Source organism: Hylobates moloch, unplaced genomic scaffold (genome assembly GCF_009828535.3).
Source record: "Hylobates moloch isolate HMO894 unplaced genomic scaffold, HMol_V3 SCAFFOLD_16, whole genome shotgun sequence".
Classification (NCBI taxonomy): domain Eukaryota; kingdom Metazoa; phylum Chordata; class Mammalia; order Primates; family Hylobatidae; genus Hylobates; species Hylobates moloch.
Window position 1 is genome coordinate 53,344,074 of NW_026652291.1, and position 20,202 is coordinate 53,364,275.

Consider the following 20,202-nt stretch of genomic DNA (forward strand, 5'->3'; position numbering starts at 1 on the left):
TTTGTCACCCAGGCTGGAGCGAAGTGGCACAATCATAGCTCACTGTAGCCTTGAACTTCTGGGCTCAAGCCATCCTCCCGCCTCAACCACCTGAGTAGCTGGGACTACAGATGTGCACCGTCATGCCTCGCTAATTTTTTCGTTTTGTAGAGACAGGGTCTCACTATGTTGCCCAGGCTAGTCTCAAACTCCTGACCTCAAGCAGTTCTCCTGCATCAGCCTCCCAAAGTGTCATTAATCTTTATAACAGTTCTATAGGAGGGGTCAGATATATCTCCATTTTACAGATGAGAAAACTGAGGCTGAAACAGTAAGTATTCAAAGTTGTAAGTATAAAGAAGTTCCTTTCAGTATTATCTATAATACATTAATATTGGGAACTAGCCCAGCTGTCAGTCAGAAGGGAGTTATATAAATATGTGTATCTCTTCAATGGAATATTATGCAACTACTTAAAAATATACTTCTGCATGTATTGACACGGGTAGATATCTATAATGTCAAGTAGATGAAGTGAGTCATGAAACACTATGTATAATGTGGTTAATTTTTATAAAAATAAACACTTATACCAAGATATAGGGCTAGTGGACTTTTTTTTTCTTTTTGAGGCGGAGTCTCACTCTGTCACCCAGGCTGGAGTGCAGTGGTGCGATCTCTGCTCACTGCAAGCTCCACCTCCCGGGTTCACACCATTCTCCTGCCTCAGCCTCCCGAGTAGCTGGGACTACAGGGGCCCGCCACCATGCCCGGCTAATTTTTTGTATTTTTTAGTAGAGACGGGGTTTCACTGCATTAGCCAGGATGGTCTCGATCCCCTGACCTCGTGAGCTGCCCGCCTCGGCCTTCCAAAGTGCTGGGATTACGGGCATGAGCCACCAGGCCTGGCTGCTAGTGGACTTTTTATTGAAAAAAAAAAGGTTCCAGTATATACTCCTTGCTGTTATCTCTTTTCATAAACATTAAATTTACTTATTCAAATTCTACTTATTAAAGGATCAATGCTCAATGTTAAAACAATTATCATTTTAATAAATAATAAATATTTAATACCTAGTATATTAGTTACCTATTTCTGTATAACAGGCCACTTCAAAATTGAGTGGTTTGAAACCAAGTCATTTTATTGTTTTATGTTTAGTGGGTCAGTTATGCTGGTCTGGACTCAGCTAGGAGGTTCTTGTGCTGGTCTTGTATGGACTCATTCTTGTGGCTGCAGTCTTCTGGTGGCTTGACTGCGGATTGGTTTGTCTGGGAGGCCTCAGCTGGCAGGGCTTGTCTCATTTCCCAGCAGGTTAGCTTGGGCTGGCTCTTATGGTGGCATAACGTTCCAAAAGGGCGAAAGTGGACACTGTAAGGCCCAGATGCGGAAGTTTCACACCATCACTTCCACCACATTCTGCTAATCAACATAAGTCCCAAGGCCCGACTGGATAACAGGAGGGGGAAACAGACTGTACCTCTTGATGGGAGCAGTGTGCATACAGCGATGAAGGAATGATTGCAGTCATTTTTGCAATCTGCCATTCCTAGTATAAAATCAATACCTACCATAATTATTATATTTACACAATAGCTTTATTTTCTTTCACATGAAAACAAAAAGTATTAACCCACAGAGAATTCACTCCTGGACCATTTATCATACTTTGAGTTTCTGACTCACTCTCTACTGTGAGAAAGTAGCTACCACTTGACATAATTGGAAAAAGGGCAAAAAAGGAGTCAGCTTATACCCTGGACGTTTGCCATTTCAATTTCTGTTGCCTGCCCCCAGGATCCAATACATAGTATCACAATGGGAAATACCAAATCCCCACTCTCCCTTCTCGAGTTTCAACTGTTCCTTCTGTGTTTTCTCCAGTGTCCTCACATCAAATCCAGGAGAATTAGGAGGGAGGAGAGCACTGACTTCAGAAAGATAGCAGATGAAAATGTGATTCATTTTTATTATGTGAGGATGTAGAGACGTATTCTGTAATTTGACTTGATATCAAATATTGTCACAGAGGGTGTGTTTCGTTATAGGGATAATTATGTGCTAAAACGGAAACTCTTCAAGGCTATTGCTGAGTTCTATGTTTTCTCCTTCCCATAGCCCTTATTGCCTTCTAACATACCATGTAATCTAGTTATTTACTGTTTTTTGTTTGTTAACTGTTTCCCCCTGCTGGGATATAAGTCTCCAGAGGGCAGGAATCTTTGTCATTTTAATTGATTGTTGTGCCACAAGGATTAAAACAGTGCCTGGCATAGAGTGAGTGCTCAATACAGATGTGTTGAATGAATGAAGGAGGGAGTGGGAGACTTGGCCAGTGCTGCTGGAAGATCTAATAAGATGAGTGCAGATAACTGGCCTTGACTTTTGTAGAATGTACCTACACTGGGGACCCTGCTGAAAGCTCTTTCTGTGGAATGGTGGGAATAAAAACCTGAATAGAGAGGAGCTAAGGAAGAGAATGGGGGAGAAATAAAAGGTGAGAAAGTAAAGCTAGGAATGAAGACAACAATATGAATGAGTTTGAAGAGCTTTGAGGGTGTTGAAAAATTTAGTGGTAGCTGGCGGGGCCATGAGATCAAGAGAAGTTTGCTTTTTAAAATGGATAATAGCATATAGATGGAACTCATCCTAAAGGGAGGGAGAAAAAGATTATACAGAAGAGAAAAAGTGTACTTGCCAGACACCTTAAGAACATGAGAGGGATTTTGGGCACAAGTAGAGGAGTGCCATGGAGAGCAGCAGGTGCCTTTCTTCCACTGAAGCAGGATGGAAGCCAGTGTATGTGGGCACAGGTGTGGTAGTTTGTTGGAGCTGGTAGTGCAGGAGGAGGAGGTTGTGGAAGAAAAAAAGAGGGAATGTTGGTGATTTCAAGTAGAAAAGATGTGTATTACTTCCTGGAATAGAAAAGTGCATTCACTGGGAAAATGTGGTCATTAATATCTCAATGAGGATGAAACGTAGTGGAACTTGGCATTTATAAAGGCAGCATGCCACACTCCTTGTGAAGCTGGTTTCACATCCACTGTTCTAGATCTCAGTGGATGGCATCATTGCCCGTGCAGTTGCCCAAGCTAGAAACCTGGAGTCATCCTTGACTCTTTCCTCTTCCTTGGCCTCTACATCTAAATAATCACCAAATCCCACTGGTGATTATTTCTTATTTGTTTGTTTATTTATTCAGGGCCTCTCTCTGTCACTCAGGCTGGAGTACAGTGGCACGTTCACAGCTTATTGCAGCCTCGACCTCCTGGCTTGAGCAATCCTCCTGCCTTGGCCTCCGATAGTACTGGGATTATGGGCATGAGCCATGGCATCTTGCCCGTGTGACTACTTCTAAACACATTGAGAGCTGTTCACTTCTCTGCATACCCACTGCTACTTTCTTAGGTCTGGTTACTTGAGTCACTGCAGGTTAGGTCCCTCACTGGATTTCCAGCCTCTAGTCCTATTCATGTCTGTGAAATACTCCATATTATAGCCTGATCACCTGATCATTCCAAAAAGGAGATCTGATCATGATACTCCTCTGCAATGCCTGTTCAATGTCTCTTGATTGCCTTTGGGTGAAAGTCTAAATTCTCCTACTTGGCATATAAGACTCTTCATGCCCTGGCTCTTGCCTACCTCTCCATGAGGCCACGTTGTTGTCGGAGAAGAGACAACAACAATAAAATTTTGAAAACTGATAAGAAAATGGACATCAAATCACTGACTTGGCAAATAAGGATAGTTTTTATGTACGTGAATTGTAAACCTGAAAATTAAAAAGTGGAACTTTTTTATAGTAGACAAAACACACACAGATATATGGTATAAGAGTATTTCTAAATCAATGACAGAGAAGAACATTAACAAAAAATATTAAGCATAAATTGGGGACTGAGATAATGCCCAGAGGAAGGAATATTATCTGTAAAATCTAAGTTAAAAAGTATGTCCAATGCAAAGGCCTAAGAATGATACAATGGACTTTGGGGACTGGGGAAAAGGGTGGGAGTGGAGTGAGGGATAAAAGACTACAACTGGATACAGTGTACACTGCTTGGATGATGGGTGCACCAAAATCTCAGAAATCACCACTAAAGAACTTATTCATGTACAAAAATAAATAAGTAGACAAATACAAAAGAAATGCTAAAAATATTTTTAATGGAAAATAAAAATAAAAAGTATGTCCAAATTGGGAGCCCACCCTTACCCAAATTTGCAACAATTTGAACATCAAAAAGAATATTGATTTAATGAGTTGAATCACACTAAATTTTAAAAATCCATGTTTCTATAGGGACACTAAAAAAAGAGAAAGCCCAAAAGAGAACTCGTAAGCCATCATTTGAGATGGCTTGACAATTGACTTCTTACTTTGACAATTGGTAATGAAAGAAAGAATTAAGCATTTATCTAACCTTTATGTAAGAAATGTATCTTAGAGTAACCAAATAGCTCCAACTGAAAGAGAAAGTTCTATTTTCAGAAGAATGCTTGCCAAGAATGTAGAAGAATGACAGAATTAGAAAATCAGCATTCTGTCACTCAATAAAAGGCTTAGACTATTACCCTAACCTAGGGAGGAATCTTAGCAAGCAATTAATATTTATGTTCTCTGATATGATGAAGATGCAATGTGAAGTATACCACCATCTATGATAGATTTAAAAATTAACTTGAATTCATCGTATTTAGTTTTAACTTCAGATGTAAACTTCAGCAGTTGAGGAACAAGTTGAATAGCGTGGTAAATGGCAAGCAGACAAAGTCAGGAATTAGGAAAACTGGCCTGGTTGGCTCTTCAACAAGAAGAAAGACAGGGCCGGGTGCAGTGGCTCATGCCTGTAAGCCCAGTACTTTGGGTGGCTGAGATGGGTGGATTGCTTGAGCCCAGGAGTTTGAGACCACCCTGGGCAACATGGCAAAACTCTATCTCTATTTAAAAATACAAAATATAGCTGGGCATGGTGGTGCCCACCTATAGTCCCAGCTACTTGGGATGCTGAAGCAGGAGGATTGATTGAGTCCAGGAGGTTGAGGTTGCAGTGAGCTGTGATTGCACCACAACACTCCAGCCTGGGTGATAGAGCAAGACTCTGTCGCAAAACAAAAGGAGGAAGGAGAAGAGAAACGGGGCTCAATCAAGAGGCTCAAAGGACATTTCAACCAGAAGCAATGCATGGTCCTGGATTGGACTGTGGGTTGAACAAATTAACTATACGGGACACTTTAGGAATAAATTGTGGAAACTTGAATATGGACTAGATATTAGATAAGATGAAAATGTATTGACATGGAAAGCTGGAGAACCTTAAGTTAAATTAGCAGGGATTTTGGGTTTTTGGAGGGTAATTTTCTACAATGCTCACATCCTTTTAAATAATAAAAAGTAATTAAAATACTAAGTAGTAGTAGTAGTTTGAAAGTGCAAAGAAGATGGATAAGATGTCCCGACGGGCAGGGAGTGAAGCTCACCACCTCCGTTTTGGGCAAGGGTTCCAAAGTGGGGATGGTCCTGCAGGATCCTGGCCTTTTGTCTCATCTGTCAGACTACACCCAATAGAGGAAATGAGATTCCTGAGCAAGCCTTCCCCAAATAGAAAAGTTTTATGGGGCATTTCTACCTCTAGATTCCATGAGAAATAATTCATCTGCTGTTCTCTTACGACTTGTTATGTTATTTGAAAAGATGTTCATTGTTCAGGTCAGAAGAAAAAAGAGTTCTCAGGTTCCTGTCATCTCCATCTTTTATTGCCTTTGTTGTTGTCTGGGTATATAAAGATGGAAGGAGGAACAAGTACTTGTGAAGAAGCTATGGTTGTTCATGTTGCTGTTGATTCCAAGTAGCTTTGTGGCAAAACTGGGTTACAGAAGGAAATTATGCACCTTAATTAGGGTTTTTGAAATTCAAATCGAACAAACTTGAGAACATTTAGAGTGGACTCAGAGCTAGAAAGTGGCTGACGCTGAGAACCGTCCAAAGCGAAACCCCATCTCCTTTTGCAATTGGCATAGCAAGAGACACATTGGATCATTGATCAGATTTGCTCTGCCTGGGTAGGCACCTAGTCAAATTAACTAACACATCAAAGATACAAATTCTTTCCTTTCCTTTTCTTGGTGCTCTGTGGAACTCAACATTAATAGGATACCAACAACAAACAACAACAACCAAAAAAAAAAAAAAAAAAAAATTAAATGGGCTGATACCACTTTTCTTTGGAAGTTTAAGGAAAAGTTATTAAACCATAATTCCATGTCAGTAATATTAGGACTTTGAGAGTAGCTTGCATCCTTGATTTTCTTTTCCTTTTCATCATTTTCCTCTCTACTGGGAACTTCAACTCAAAAAGATGATATATTCAATGCAAGAAAATTGATGTCACTTAAAAGCAGCGCTAATAATAGAAAATAAATTATTTATAGCTAGAGGGCATCTTCTGTATCCAGGACTATATTATCTACACCAGACTACACTACTGATAAACTGCGGTAGATTACTGTGTTTTCTTTCTTTTTTTTTTTTTTTTTGAGACGGAGTCTCGCTCTGTCGCCCAGGCTGGAGTGCAGTGGCGCAATCTCGACTCACTGCAAGCTCCGCCTCCCGGGTTCACGCCATTCTCCTGCCTCAGCCTCTCGGAGTAGCTGGGACTACAGGCGCCCGCCACCACGCCCGGCTAATTTTTTGTATTTTTAGTAGAGACGGGGTTTCACCGTAGTCTCGATCTCCTGACCTCGTGATCCGCCCGCCTCGGCCTCCCAAAGTGCTGGGATTACAAGCGTGAGCCACCGCGACCGGCGATTACTGTGTTTTCTTGCCCTTCTAAAATTCTCGACTATTGTGAAACAGATCGTTATGGTTATGAAGTATTTTAAACACTTGTGCTCCCTCTAGAGGAGCAATATAAAAAAACTCAGGGCTGTCAGTGTTTGCCAAGATTTTGAGGTTAAATTTTGGTGTCATTTAAAGAAGAAAGAACTCATGTGGAAATAATTATCAAAATCTAATTTTGATTAACTACAATTTATAAATTATAAAAGTAGTAATTCTCCATAATCATACATTTTAATATTACTGTTTCTAAATTGTTATATGTCTTTCCACTTTTGTCTGCTATACATACACATACAATGCTGCTTCCTGTTTTATTTTCTTATATTGTATTTTCTTTTTAATTTTTTAACTGTTTTTCGAGACAGGGTCTCATTCTGTCGCCCAGGCTGGAGTACAGTGGTTCAATCTCCGCTCACTGCAACCTTTGCTTCCTGGGCTCAACTCATCTTCCCACCTCAGCCTCCTAAGTAGCTGAGACCACAGGTGCTTGCCACCATGCCCAGTTAATTTTTTGTATTTTTGATAGTGACGGGGTTTTTGCTATTGTTACCCAGGCTAGTCTTGACTCCTGGCCTCAAACAATCTGCCCACCTCGGCCTCCCAAAGTGCTGGGATTGTAGGCGTGAGCCATCGCGCCTGGACTACTTCTTGTTTGTTTGTTTGTTTGTTTGTTTTTGAGATGGAGTCTCGCTCTGTCGCCCAGGCTGGAGTGCAGTGGCGTGATCTCGGCTCACTGCAACCTCTGCCTCCCGGGTTCAAGCGATTCTTCCACCTCAACCTCCCAAGTAGCTGTGATCACAGGCGCCTACACATAAAAAATTAGCCATGCATGGCTAATTTTTTGTATTTTAGTAGAGATGGGGTTTCACTATTTTGCCCAGCCTGGTCTCGAACTCCTGAGCTCAAGCAATCTGCCCACCTTGGCCTACCAAAGTGCTAGGATTACAGGTGTGAACCACCGCGCCTGGCCTTACTTCTTATATTTTCTGAGTAACATTCTAATTATCGTATCTACTGAGTAAATTGTAGTAATTTCTCCTACTGCTGGACAGCTGGATTGTTTTTAATTATTCAAGAACAACTACATTGAACATTTGTTTGCATGTAGCTTTTTCATGTTTGGGGTCTGTTCCAAGGAGTGAATCTCAGCCTTGAAATTACTAAATCAGAGAACATGATCTTTTGGGGAAATGACAGTACATATTTCCACATTACTTCCTAACACAGTTGTGCTAATTTATAAATCATCAGCAATGTATGAAAACGTCGATTTCAATACACCCTCGCAGCACTGGGTACTACTTTTTAAAAAATGTTTGGATAATTTAGTGGGCGAAAAAATGCCTTTTCATGGCTTTAATTTGAACTTTTCTGACTTTTGGTGAGGTCAAACATTTTTCCAAGTTCATGAGTTTTATTTTCTCCTTCGAGAATTCTCTGTTCATGTTTTTTATGCATTTATCTTTGGGGACAATGCTTTCTTAGTTATGTGAGCTTTTACTATCACTACAAGTATAATTACCACTACCACCACTACTAATTAGCTATCATTTGTTAGTCAACCATAATGAGTAGAATATTATGCCAAGAGCCTTATGTGTATTTATGCCTTGCCACAACCTGCAAGAAGGAAGGAAATTGAGGTTTAGAGAAGCTAAATGACTTATCCAAGGCCACATGGCCATGGACAAAATACTTTCTACTATCACCTCTGTCACCTCTGCTTCATATAAAGAGCCATGTCCTGCATGAAGCCATTTCTGTCAACAATGAACTGCATATATGGTGGTGGTCATACAGTAAGCCAAAGTTAATTTATTATCAAAGGAAAAGCCCTATTTTTAAATAAAAATAAATGTAATGTAAATGTACAGTGTTTATAAAGTCTACAGTAGTGTATAGTAATGTCCTAGGCCTTCACCTTCACTCACCACCCACTCACTGTCTCATCCAGAGCAACTTCCAGTCCTACAAACTCCATTCATGGTAAGTGCCCCACACAGGTGAACCATTTTTTCATTTAATACTATATTTTTACTGGACCTTTTCTATGTTTAGATATGTTAGATACACAAATACTTACCACTGTGTTACAATTGCCTACAATTTTCAATATAGTAACATGCTGTACTGGTTTGTAGCCTAGGAGTAATAGGCCATACCATCTAACCTAGGTGTGCAAACCTGTACCATCTAGGTTTGTGTAAATACAGGGTATGATGTTCTCACTACAAACTGCCTAATCACACATTTCTCAGAATGTATCTCTTCATTAAGCAATATGTGACTGTATATTTTTATTAATATATAAAATATATTAACTCTTTGCAATATTTTTCCCAGGCCTGTCTGTCCTTTTATTTTACCTCCTTTTTTGACATATAGAAGTAGCAAATACTAATGTAACTGTAACCTTTTCAAAGCCAAACACATCTTGGTTTTAATTATATTTCATAATGGCTATTTGCAGTAATAAAAAGATCAGACATGATTGGCTTTCTTTAAAAAAAAAATTAGGGTTTAGATGAATGTGCTCCAAATTGTCAAACAGTTATTCCTAAATCATATATTGACTAACTTTTGTCTTCCTCATCGATTTGTGAGGCATTCTTTGTTATTCATATACTAAGATTATATTTGGACTTAACTGCTTCATTGATCTAGGCTATTCTTTGTACACTTACCACATTGTTTTAATTATCATATCATTGTAAGATGATTAAAACAGAATAAGACTCATCCTCTAACAACTATTTTTTTTCTGAATTTTCTTCTCTTTTTATTCTCCGAGTGAACTTTGAGATCATTTTGTTAAAGTAGGTAAAAACCCCCCAAAACCTATGTTTTTCTTTTAAAGAAAGAACTCAAAGCAGCAGAGATTTTGATGGTGGTTACATTAGACCTATAAATTAATTTTGAACATTATTTTTATGTCCAGTCTTCCTAATGAGGAATAATCATCTGGTTGCTTTTTCAAGTTTTATTTTATATTTCTTAATATAATTGGTATTTTTACTTCATGTTGTCACTATATGTCTTTTAAGATTATTTCCAGGCATTACATATGTTTTGGTTGCTATTGCATATAGGACCTTTTGTTCATTGGTTTGTATATGTTTCTGCTAGTATATAAACATATTATTAATTCTATATTGTCATATTTATAAGCTCTTATTTAATAGTTTATCAGATAATTCCTTTATATTTTATAGATATACAATATCAGTTTAAAATGATATATTTCTTCTTGTGTGTGTAGTAAAGAGTCACCACAGCAGACCTGAGACTGCTGTTTTTAGAAAGGCCTGCTTGCAAGGTTGTCCATGGTTGGCATCTGGTAACCTGGATTTTGGGAGGGTTCCCACCATTTCTTACATGATAAGCGTGGTTTATTTTGTTGGGATTGCTTTCTGCACACAATATAGTTTATGCTGAACACCTGCTATTTGTCTAGGAATTTGAAATTTTGGTATGTGCCAGGCATAGGCTGCCTATACCACCAACTCCCCCAAAAACCTTGGGCACTGAGTTGCTAGTGAGTATCCCTGATCGGTAACACTTCATTTGTATTGTTACCTTGTTGCTAGAGAAGGAAGCACATCCGTGTGCCCCCAATGGGAGAAGCCTCTAGGAAGTCTGCATCTGGCTTCCTTCTGACTTCATTCCATGTGATTCTTCCCTTCGGATTTTTTGCTTTGTATCCTTTCCCTGTAATCAACCGTAGCCATGAGTGCAACTGTATGCTGAGTCCTGCGAGTCTATCTAGAGAAGCCTCGAAACCAGGGGTGGTCTTGGGACCCTTGATGCAATTTGTAATGCTTATCTGTTCTGTGTGATATTTTTGGTTAAGTCTAGGTATCAATATAGATGGAGCTGCTCTGGGTGACCAGATGGCAAAAGTTTGGACCCCTCCCGATGTGATGCTCTGCCATCTCCTCTCATGTGCCCTACTCTCGCGAGGCTCTGGGAAGCTGACTTTAAAAATTATTTGTCCCAGCTGGGCACAGTGGTTCATGCCTGTGATCCCAGCACTTTGGGAGCACTAGGCTGGTGGACTGCTTGAGCCCAGGAGTTTGAGACAAGCCTGGGCAACATGGTGAAACTCTGTCTTTATAAGAAATACAAAAAGTTAGCTGGGCATGGTGGCATGTGCCTGTAGTCCCAGCTACTCAGGAGACTGAGGTAGGAGGATTGTGTGAGGCCAGAAGTTTGAGGCTGTAGTGAGCTATGATCATGCCACTGCACTCCAGCCTGGGTGACAGAGAGAGACCCTGTTTCCAAAGAAGCAAACAAAAACAAGAACAAGAAAAGTATTTATTGCTATGATTTACCTCTAAATTATAGGATTGACTATATCTTGTACAGTTTTATATGAACTGATCTTGTTTCAACTTTTTACTAAACAATTTTAGTCATTTCATTTAAGAGATTCCCTGCCCATTTCCATAATTATTGATGGTCTGCAAACTTAAAGGAGTTCTATTTTGGGTAATGTAGTCAGTAAACTATTCAGACTAATCCACCAGTTGAAAACAACTGAAAAAGGCTGCAAAATTGGAAAAGTCTGAAAAGCATGAGAAAGGTGATAAGATAGGATTTATCATGACAACATGTAAATGGCAATGAGAATCTAGAGGAAAAGCAGGATGCAAAAGTTGCAGCTGGGTGGTGGTTCATGCCTGCAATCTCAGCACTTTGGGAGGTTGAGGCAGGCAGATCACTTGGGCTCAGGAGTTCGAGACCAGCCTGGGCAACATGGTGAAACCCCATATCTACGAAAATTAACTGGGTGTGGTGGCACGCGCCTGTAGTCCTAGCTACTCAGGAGGCTGAGGTAGGAGGATAGCTTGAGCCCAGGAGGCAGAGGTCACAGTAGGCCAAGATCCTGCCACTGCATTCCAGCTTGGCAGATAGAGCCAGACCCTGTCTCAGAACACAGAAGTTGCTTTTGCCTCTGAGGACATATGCCAATGAAGGAAAGCTGGATTTTATTGTTTTTATTCTTTCAGGGTCTGCAAGTTCAGAAGTTAAAGTTTATATTCTGGCAAAGGTGGGGAGTCTAATAGGAAACCTAGGTGGAAGCATGAATGTACCTAAGACAACAGGCCAATGGAATAGAAACAAACATACAAATATGGAAACTTCATATGTGACAGAGATGATATTTAAGATCAATGGGGAAAAGATAAACTTTTTGATAAATGATACTTGGACAAGTGGTTATTTATATGGTGAAAATACAAAATTGGATATTTATATTACACCATACACCAAATAAATCATAGGTGGGTTAGTGAAAGGCAAAACTATAAAGCTTTTATAAAGTAGTATAGAAAAATATTTCATAATTTTAGGTTTAGAAAACATTTCTCAAATAAAACATGAAAAGCTTAGCCATAAAAGAAAAGTTTAAGAAATTAGATTCCAATAAAATAAAAATTTCTATTAATTAAAAGTCATCAAAAAGAGAGTGAAAAGACAGATTACAGAATGGGAAAAGATTTTTCTAACACATAAAACTGACAAAGTAACAGTAATCAGGACATCTATAAATCAATATGAAAAACAAACACTACATTTTTTAAAAAGGCAAAAGACTTGAACAGAAGCTTTATAAACTAGAATTTCCAAACAGCCAATAAATGTATGAGAAGGTGTGCAATATCATCATTAATATGAAAAATACATTAAAACCTCAATGAAATACCATTACAAACTTACCAAAATGGCTAAAACTAAAAATCTAACAATACAAGTATTAGCAAAGATGTCAAGCAATGAAAACAATGCTGGTGTCAGTGTAAATTGGAAAACAATTTTTATAATATAATAAAAGATGCACATATCCTATAACCCTGCAATTCCACTCCTAGATGTATGCCTTAGAGATACTCGTACACATGTCCAACACAAGACATAATAAGAGCAGTTAAAACAGCATTATTTATTTTTCTTTTCTTTTTTTGTCCCTTGAATCATAAAACAGCATTATTTCTAGTAGGCAAATCTAGAAATGCCCCAAATGCCCATTGACAGCATGTGATATATTCATACCGTGGAATACTATTTGGCCATGAAAATATAGGAACTCAGCTACACGTACAAAAAGTATGAATCTCACAAACATACTATATGGTGAATATCATCCAGATCTCCTTTTCCAAGCCATTGCCCCCACCCCCTGTGAGTTATGGTTGCTAATGGCTCAGAGCTGGCCCCTTTTCTGGAAAATTGCCCTTGGCTCAAAGGGTACCCCCAGGAACACGTTGGCCAAAAACTTAGTAACAGGCTATCACAAGTGTCTTGGTGGGACCAACAGTGTGGTGCTATTCAAGCTCCAGAGCTCCCCCTTGGGATCAGGCAGAGCTGAGACCTCATCCTTGCCTTGATTCTGTCCCTGCCCTGTCCTGCTGCTTTCACCGCTTTTCTCCTGAAAGCAGGAGCTCCACAGGTCACATGCACCTGACTCTTTGTCCTAGACTGCATGTGAGGAATCCAAGCTAAGACACATTACTAAGCTTGAGAAAAAGACACTAAATACATATATTATGATGCACACATGGGGGTAAGATAAAGAAAAGCAAAGACATGATTTCTTAAAAGTCAGGACAGGGTTTCCCTCGGCGAGAGGGAGGGACTGTGATCAGGGAAGGCACACAGAAGGCTTCTGGTACTGGCAATATTCCGTTTCTTGACCTGCACAATGTCTACATGGATATTTACTTTATAATTACTATTTAACTGCATATGCATGTTGTATGCACAATTTAGTATGTATAATGCACACAAAAAGAAGAAAAATTTCCATGTAATTAGAGAGACTTTTTGGTTTTAACTCATAAAAATGTATTCTAATCGAAGAAAATAAACTGTTAATTTCTGCTTTCTTATATTTATTGAGATTTTTCTTGTAGCCTAGTATATAATCAGAGCTTATAAATATTTCATGTATCATATTTGTCAATAAAATATGCTATGGATTCATATATAATGGGATGTCCATTAATTTAATTATAATTCAATGAATTATATTAGTTATCTATGACTGCTGAAAAAATTACCCCAAAATGTAGCAGCATGAAACAACATTTTCTCACCTCACGATTTCTGTGGGTGAGGAATCTGGGTGCAGCTTAGCTGGGTCCCCTAGCTCAGGTCTCTCATAAGGCTGCAGTCAAGACATTGGCTGGGGTTGCAGTCAGCTCAAAGCTGTACTTGGAAGGAAGGATCCACTTCCAAGAACATTCATGTGGTTGTTGGAGGATTTGGTTCCTCCTGGGACTAAGAGCTTCTATTCCTTGCTGGCTGTTGGCCAGTGGCCTCCCTCCATTTTCTGCTATGTGAGCCTCTCCACAATACAGCTCACAGCACAGCAGCTGGTTTCCATCGGAGCGAGCAAGCAACCAAGGCTTATTTGTAACCTGATCTCAGGTGTAACTTTCCAGATGTTTTTCTGCTGTATTCCACACCTTAGAAGCAAGTCTGTAGGTCCAGATCATGCTTGCAGGGAAAGAATTACCCAAGGGCATGAATACCAGGAGACCTGGAGACCAGGATCATTGGTAGCTCTTTTAGAAGCTGCCTACTACAGTGATACAACTCACTATCTGGCTTCTCTTGTGTTGTGTTGGAGAATCGTTCATCTTTATCAAAGAAATAGAATCCTGATGGTACTCATCCTGAATATATAGCAGTATACAGAGTCTTGCATGCATAAAGCAGCGTGATCACCAATCTACATTTAACAGTCAGAGATTCTGTCCCTATGATTTCCAGTCTGGGGCTTGGGTTTGAAACACTGTTCATTTTCTCTGCCCACAGTACCGTTTTACATATGGCAGGTATCTTCCACTCAAGCCTCTTGTTGAACCTGTTTGAGCTGCTTTGAGGGATCATTCCTTGTCTTTCTTGAGTTGCCTTTAGCGTCACCAAAGAATTGTAGGTCTGTATCACAGCCTGTGCTGAAACACAGTCCAGCATAAACATATTCTGCTTATTTTATAAAAATCCATCTGAGTTTTGTGTGATGTTGAAACAAAAATATAAATATATTTAAACCAATGTCTTTTTGTCTATTTGATGTACCTTGATTGATGGTGGGGCATGAAAATCATCCATGACAATAGTGATATTTTGATTTCTCATGTTTCTAATGCTTTTTCTTTTGTACTTTCATCGTCATGTTATTTGGTCAAAGTAACTCCATGCTGTAAATTCACTATTGATTGTATCTTATAGCCATATATTGACTTTCATTTTAAAAACAATTTCATAAATAGATTCTTATACAAAGAAGAAACATATATACAGAGCACCCAAATTACCAGTAAGGTGGACCCTAGCCCTTCTTTTCTGCATTGGGAAACAGAACAGGGAACAGGATAAATGATTCCATCTTGCTCTTAACTCTTTCCACCCATGAGCCCAATTTTTCAAGTAGAGTTTCTATTCCTTTGTCGGTGCCTTTGTTTTTTTCCCAATGTAGGGATCAAGCTTTTCAGTCCATCTTTGAGTTTGTTTGCAACTTCTTGATCACAACCTGGAGGAGGCTAGAAAGAATAATGGCACTTCGATTTACACTAGCCCAGGACTTCAGGTTCCTCATACCAACATGCTTTACAAATGATTTTGCAGAACAACCTTCTCTCCCATTTTCTTTCATCTTTTCATCTTGCTCTATTAACCACTTCAGAACTAGATGTCCTGGAGGATGTTCTGCAATGTGAAGCTCTCGGTCCTTGCCACTAGGTTGCAGTTCCACTGCTGCCAAGCTGGCAATGGCATTCATGGCAGGCTGAACGTCTCCAGTGGCAGATCCCAGAATGTCAGATGCCAACACACGCAGACTTATCTAGCACCACCTCTTGGGCATGTCTTTGCAGGTAGCTTAACAAAGCTGGAGAAATGGATTCTAGGAGCTCGTATCTGCAGATTTCTGTACCTTTATTACTGTGTGCATTTCCATCTCCTTTTTGCAGAACTTCAGTGATTTCTCATAGTAGATATACAGGAGCTCTGGGGCTTAGTAAATACAACAGGACCTTCCTTTCATGTCTGTCATTTCCTGTGCTAGGCAATGAACTGCTAATCCCTGATATGATGATAATCTGCTTCACAAGCTTAGTATCATCAATACAGTCAAATGCTGCCAGTAAAGCCAAATAAGAGTATTGGCCATCAGTCACTTTTTCAACCTAAGTCTTCATTATTTTCACAGTCACTTCCCTGTCCTTGGGCATGCCATGCCACAGGCAGTGCATGGCCACCCATGCCCTCGTGTGTGTGTGCCAGGTATACCACTGCTTTGTGGATGACTTCAATCACTTCTGATCTGAGTTTGCGGGGTGCATAGGTGAAAAAAAAAAGAAAAAAAAGTCCAAGAATATGCACCAGTGAATGCTTAATCACAGCTTCCTTTTGGGCCACTGGAGTTAGAATCTGTTTCATTTCGTCCATAATAAGCTCTTAATTTTTCTGGCTGTACCTCTAATACTTTGTCTGGAGTTGGTGATCGACTGACTTGTAAAGGTGAAATGTGTTCCCATAGAACTCTTTCGTCAGCTGTTCCTCTGCTCCAAAGTGGCCTTGTCATTATATGTGTCCTACATGATGGCTGATGTTTCTGCCTGCCACAGCATCTTCCTCACGGGGCCTTTTAAACTTCTCATTATCTCTGCAATCTGTGTTTGACTTCCATACATGAGACATTTCTTTTTTTTTTTTTGGCTTAACATTTTATTCATTCAGCAAATGAATATATTTAGAAACAAATATTTATTGAATAAATGAGTTATATTTTCATGTTGCCCCATAACCTTTACATCTATCATCTTTAACAGCTGCATAATGCTTCATTAAGAGGATGACATCATTTACTCAAGCAAGTGCCTTCTCAGTTTAGTAGTAGTAGTTGAAAGCTCAGGCATGAAGCCACAACTGAATTCAGATCCCAACTATGTAACTTACTAGCTACGTGACCTTGTGCAAGATACTTAAACTCACTAGACATTAGTTTCCTACTTTCTTTCTTTTTTATTTTTTATTATACTTTAAGTTCTAGGGTACGTGTTCACAATGTGAGACATTTCTTTAAAATATTTCTGGAGTATTTGGCTTTACTTAATTCAACCAAATTATCTCCCAATTCTTCAAAAGCCTGTTGTGACTGTTCTTCATTACCACACTGAATGTAACACTGGATCACACGAGTTGAATCATGTGCAAATACAATAGTTTGTTTGTTTGTTTGTTTGAGACAGAGTCTTGCTCCGTACCCTAGGCTGGAATGCAGTGGCACCATCTCAGCTCACTGCAACCTCTGCCTCCCGGGTTCAAGGAGTCTCATGCCTCAGCCTCCTGAGTAGCTGGGATTATAGGAATGTGCCAACATGTCCAGCTAATAAATGCAATAGTTTAAATTTTCCCTTGAATCAACTTCTGCAAGTCATTCATTAACTTTACTCTTTTTTCTTTGTCACAGTCTTTTCTTCTTAAAGTCTTCCAAATCTGCTTTGCCCACACAACAGTGTCATAGTTACTTTTATCACTGAGTTGCCGGCTTTGCTTCAGGTCTTTCTTTTCCTTTTTGAAGTCATCCTATTTGGGTTTCTTGGCTGCCGATTCACCACTTTTGCCATCTGGCTGGAGTTTTCTCTTCTTGTTGAATTTATTTGCTGGCTGGAATTTGTTCCTTGGTGCTTTGTCCCATTGTTGCTTATTCTTCAACTGCTTCACACCGTTTCCCCTGGTTTTGTGACACTTTTCTCAAAGTTCTTAGATGTGGTTTTAGATTCACCTTCCTTAACAACTTTTCTTGGAAATGTCTTTGAAGAACCAGAATCACTATGTTTATGGAATCACTTTTCTTTTTTTGTGATGCTTTTGTACTCTTCCCTGTGAATTGTTGTTTCCCCTTTGACTTCCACTGTAGCAACTTGCACACGTGGAGCCGACCACATATTGACTTTTTAACCATAAAACTTACTGTCTTAAGTTCTACTTAGCCTAATATTACTTTGTGTCCACATTTGAAGTATAAATCTTTGTTCCATTTTTATCTTTAGCTCTTTTAGCAAGGGGCTATCATTTTTCTTTTGGATGTGCCAACTGTCAATCAAGGAAAATGACCAGGGCAAGTCCCATTCATTTTTGGAGGTTTATTTGCCAAAGTTAAGGTCACACAACCGGGAAACAGGTCTATGCCTTTCTCTGAAGATGATTTTGGGGGCTTCAATATTTAAAGGGGAAAGAGCAGGATATTGAGAAATATACAATGTTCATGTAAGAGGGGTAGGAGAAAATAGCCATTCCTGCCTTGGTCTGGCTCAGTGAATCTGCATTTTTACGTAAGATTAATGTAGACAATAGAGCAGAAGAAACAATCAGATATGCATTTGTCCCAGGTGTGCAGAGGGATGACTTTGAGTTCTGTCCTATGTTCCCCTCACCTGTGAAGAAAAGCTATCAATTCACATTGGCATGAGGCACTTTAACAGAAATGCTTTAGGGTGAAGATCTTGGGGCCCACAAGGAATTTCCTTGTGAGGGAGGTATGTAGCTTTTCATCTTGTAGCCATCTTATTTAGGAACCAAAATGGGAGGCAGGTTTGCATGACCCAGTTCCCAGCTTGACTTTTCCTTTTGGCTTAGTGAGTTTGGGGTCCCAAGCTTTATTTTATTTTCACATTCCCCCCATTTTTTCTTTAAAATCATTTGGAGAAAGCATTTTAGAAGGAAAATATGTCTCTGGTCTCAGCTTGCTTTTTTCTTTTTCTTTTTTTTTTTTTTTTGAGCGGTCCTTCCTTGTTAGGATGGTTTATTCCCAGAAATTCAGGTCCCACCTTGCTAAGAAGGCTCATTCTTAGCAGGTCATGTCCCATGAAGATTAAAATAGGGGGAGGAAAGAAGGAAAAAGAAAATTAAAAATATAGGGACCTAGACCAGATATATAGCAACAAAAGGGAAAGCAAACCTGGAAGCTGGATCAGGCTATGCTACTGCCTCCTCAATTAGAGCAACTCTTTGGGCAATCATTATTCTAGCCCTTTCAGTTGATGACTAATCTGGACATGCCATAATAACATTGTATGCAAAAACAGGACACAACACAAATTATTATTATTACTATTCCTATTAGAAGCAATAGCTTCTGCCACCAGTTTCTCCAGGTCACAACACAATTTCTCCAGGTATCCACCCCATATCTCTTGTAGTGTTTGGCCATTGGTCCTTGGGGTGGTTTCTTCATTCCAAGCATAAGGGAGCATTTTGGCTGAGTTGGCCAAATGAAGGGATGAACCAGATAAATCCATTCCAAATTTGCATTATCCCATTTTGAAAATGGGCTGTTGTTTGGGGCATGGTTGCCACCTTCTCTTTTAGTTGGGGGGATGCTAAAGTGAGAGCTGGTGAGCTGGTCCTTTCCCTTGAAAATCTTTTCCCATGTCCTTGCTTTTAAGAGTGTTTTTAATGGGGAAATTATATATATTTAGTCTTTTGTTATGCCAGCACTAAGGATACCAAACCATTTCTGTGATGTAATAAATTTTGGTATTCTAGCTAGTCTTGACCTTGGAAGGGAAATCCCCACCATGGCAGGCTGGAGCCACTGGAAAGAGGCATGAGTCTGCATATCCAGCAGGCATCCTTTTATAATCTGTCTGCATAATCCTGAGCCCATTGTAGAAACAGGTTTGTCTTATGGGCAACAATGGCTGACAGTGGCAAGAAGGTGCAGAGACATAAGGTAAATAGGAGCAAGGTTGCGAAATTCATTTTAACTACTAAAAGGACATTAAATCAGACAAGGCAAGTGCCCTGTTCTGCACAAGATAGCAGTTGCCAGTATCTCTAGGACAATAATTGTAATAGCTATCATACAATACACATAGGTGTTCTTTTGTATACAGGCCTGGTCCTGTGTCTTGGGTTTAAGCAGTCCACAACAGCTATGGTCTGCTCCTAGTCATGGATTGAAGGTCGATGTTAATGAGCTGCAGGCGAAGATCCTTGGTAGGAGTTACAGTCTACTCAGGAAGTTGTGCCTTTTAAGATGAGAGGTGTAAATCCATGAGTTTATACCGTCTAATTTTTGCAGCACATGGATTAGTTAATAGTATTTGGTATGGCTCCTTCCACTGGAGTTGAAGGGAGTCCTTTATTAAATGTCTTTTCCAATAGACAGAGTCTTCAGGCTGCAGATCATAACCAGGAACCTTGTCTTCAGGGAGTGGACTATGAAAGGAATTATTTACCAAATCTTGGCTTTTGTAAAGATGACGAATGAGTCCCTTATAATATTGCAATATATCTCCCTTGAGAAAAGTTGGGTTGGTTATTTTGGTTCCCATACACATGGGCCTTCCTGTTATAATTTCAT

The 20,202-nt window shown here is 39.5% G+C and overlaps 1 pseudogene; it reads right to left on the minus strand.

The window, feature by feature from the left end:
• Positions 1 to 15,162: 15,162 nt before the first annotated feature.
• Positions 15,163 to 17,799, minus strand: LOC116484679 (pumilio homolog 3-like; annotated as a pseudogene).
• Between the last annotated feature and the right edge of the window lie 2,403 nt (positions 17,800 to 20,202).